Genomic DNA, 3291 nt, shown 5'->3' with positions numbered 1-3291 from the left:
AGGAACGAGAAGTAAATGAGTGAAGGATTGTCGAGGCAAGGGGTTGGATAGTTTGCCAACACAATTTTCATGGCAATGTTGGGAAGATGTCTAATCAGCACTCAAAACATACCAGTTTTAGGCCTAGTTGAACTTGTACCAGATATATCTACCTGGTAAGGAGGGAAGAAAATCATGGGCTGTTGGATTTACCATAGGGAAAAAAATACAAAAGCCAAATGAGGAAACCCTAAAAGGGGGTAGAGAAAAAAAAAGAGAAAAAATAGAGGGTAGTGGCTGAATAGAGGAGGAAGATGAAGGCAGTCCTTCTTAGCCAGCACAGGATACTGCATAGCTGGAGTGTGGGCTAGATAAGCAGAAGCTATCTTCCCGTAGTTCTGTTATTTCTTGATTACTCTTCGTGAATTAATTTAATAACCTTTTCCATAGATTCTTGCTACAGTATAATCCATTAAATATGAATGCTAAGCTTAGAAATGACATCACATTTTTTCGGCAAGTAGAGGATGAAACACTATTTGAAGCTTGGGAATGATTTAAAGAATTACTTCAGAAATGCCCGATGCGCGGATTTCATCATTGGATGCAGACGGAGATATTTTATAATGGGTTGAATGCGCATACTAGGATGGTAGTTGATTCTTCTGCCAATGGTACCTTGTTGGATAAATCTTATAATGAAACACTTGAGATTTTGGAAAAAAATGTCAACAATGATTATTAATATCGTACCATGAGTGTATGTAGTCTAGGAGATGAAATCAACCAAACTATCGTGTGTTTATTTTGGTGAAGACCATGTGTTTCATGAATGCCTATCAAACCCAACATTTGTATACTACATGGGTAATTTTAACTGGAGTAATAACCCTTATTCCAACATTTACAATCCAGGGTGGAAGCATAATCTGAACATTAGTTGGAATAATTAAGGTGCGGGGAATTTAAACAATGTTGCAAGATAGAATGCTACTAGTGCACCGCCTAGTTATAATCATCCTATGCCAAGGCAAAAATGTTCAACAAGGTCAAGGATCATCTTCTACCTCCATTGAAGCCTTGCTGAAGGAATATATGACCAAGAATGATCTTGTAATTTAGAACTAAGCGGCATCCCCTCGAGCTCTTGAGAATCAACTGGGGTAGATAGCGAATGCTTTAAATTTGAGGTCACAAGGAGCATTGCCAAGCGATATCGAGAATTCGAGAACACAAAGGAAAGAACAATGCAAATCCATCACTCGTAGAAGTGGGACACAGTTGGATGATGTTGTTTAAGACACCACTATAAAAGACAACAACTCTAGAATCAACCATGAAAAGAATTCAGAATCAATTGAAAAACATACTGCACCTAAAAAAGGTAAACAAAAGAATGTTGTAGCTGAGTCAGATCATGTTGCCAATAAAAATGCCATAGTAAAACAATATTAGCAACTTGAGGGACAACCACCTCTACCTTTTCCTTAGCGATTCCAGAATTCTAAACAGGATGTTCAGTTCAAAAGATTTTGGATGTCTTGAAGCAACTCCATATCAACATACCGCTAGTAGAAGCTTTGGTGGAGATGCCCAATTATATGAAGTTTATGAAATATATATGTCAAAATAGAGAAGATTGGGAGAATTTGAGACTGTTGCTCTCACTGAAGGGTGCACAACAATGTTGAAAGAACTAAGGAGTTTCACTATCCCATGTTCAATTGGAAATCATTATGTTAGTAAAACATTATGTGATTTAGGAGCAACTGTAAATCTAATGCTTATGTCTATTTTCAGGAAGTTGGAAATTGGGAAAGAAAGACTTATTACAGTTATGTACAACTGGTTGATTGATCCTGCGCGCATCCGAAAGGTGAAATTGAAGACATGCTGGTAAGAGTAGATAATTTTTTTTTCCTGCAAATTTCATTATTTTAGAATGTGAAACTGACTAAGATGTGCCAATTATTCTTGGAAGATCTTTTCTTGCTACTAGAAGGACTTTAATTGATGTGTAGAAAGGCAAACTGACCATAAGGGTAAATGATCAGCAGATTACTTTCAATGTATTTGATGCCTTGAAATATGCTGATAAGAATGAAGAATGCCACACCATTGGGTTGATAGAAACAACAGTAGAGGTAGAATTTGCAAAATTTTTCCACAATAATTCTGATAGTGATGAAGACTCAATTGAGTGGAGTGACATAGTAATTCTTGAGGACATTGGTGAACTGATGGAAGCCAAGCAGTTCATGGATAGACCAGGGAAGAAGTTTGAATCCTTGGATTTATCAAATCGATCTTTTAATCCTCTTAAACCTTCTATAGAGGAACCTCTAATACTAGAGTTGAAACTTTTGCCGCAACATTTAAAATATGTATATTTGGGAGACAACAACACTTTGATAGTAGTAATTTCTTCGGAGTTGACACTTGGGCAAGAAGTCCTTTAGTGATCGAAGAAGGAATTAGGATGGACCCTTGCTGATATAAAGGGAATTAGCTTACTCTCTGCATGTATAAAATTTTGTTGGAGGATTGTCGTAGTAATTCTATTGAACATGTAACACTCCAAACCCGGCCTAGACATTATAGCCGAATCTGCCGGTGCCACATCGTAGTGCTTTTCGAAAACTAACTTAGGCTGACAAAAAACCCGTTTGGAAATTTGAAACCTCTTTGTTAGAACTTAATTCATTTAAGCTATTCATTGTTCTTTTTATACTGTCATTCTTTTAAAACTCTGTTTGTAATGGAAGCATTTTAAAAGTGTTGCAAAAACGTGGTGTTTTGAAAAAAGATATAGTTTTGGGAAAACGTGTACTACTTTTAACAGGTATAAATCATAATAAGCAAAAATCCCAACCCCATGCAGAATGTCATGTCATAATCATACAAGTATGCAGAATGTCATGCTCAGTACAATCAATTCATAGTACATATATGTCATTTACCCTCGAGGGGTAAATTAGTCATTTTACCCTTTAGGGGTATTTTGGTCATTTTACCAGTCTTGGGGTCTATGTACTCTTATCGACCCATCAGAGGGTCTATAGTCTCCTCGAGTGACTTGTGTAACCTTAACGGTCCTAACAGTGTAAATGGGCCCAAGGCTCATTTTACGTCCCAAGTGGGTCCACACACCCTTGTGGCCTATCAAACCTAAAAGTTACCATGGCTATACGAACTACACAACCCAGTCCAGTATTTACCGTATATTGAGGAATTTATCCGTGTGGAGCCCACAAGCCCATTGGGCCCACACAGCCTATTTCGGCCCATCGTGGCCCAGAACGAACCAAACCA

The 3291-nt window shown here is 37.6% G+C and overlaps 1 non-coding gene across 1 annotated transcript; it reads right to left on the bottom strand.

The window, feature by feature from the left end:
* Positions 1 to 466: 466 nt before the first annotated feature.
* Positions 467 to 573, bottom strand: LOC121228640 (small nucleolar RNA R71). The gene has a single exon (XR_005926216.1). It is a non-coding gene; the product is annotated as a small nucleolar RNA R71 (small nucleolar RNA).
* Positions 574 to 3291: the final 2718 nt, after the last annotated feature.

The sequence above is a fragment of the Gossypium hirsutum genome, chromosome A04, assembly GCF_007990345.1.
Source record: "Gossypium hirsutum isolate 1008001.06 chromosome A04, Gossypium_hirsutum_v2.1, whole genome shotgun sequence".
In the NCBI taxonomy this organism is placed as follows: domain Eukaryota; kingdom Viridiplantae; phylum Streptophyta; class Magnoliopsida; order Malvales; family Malvaceae; genus Gossypium; species Gossypium hirsutum.
The sequence above is the reverse complement of the archived record's forward strand: the minus strand, read 5'-3'. Positions and strand labels throughout refer to the sequence as shown.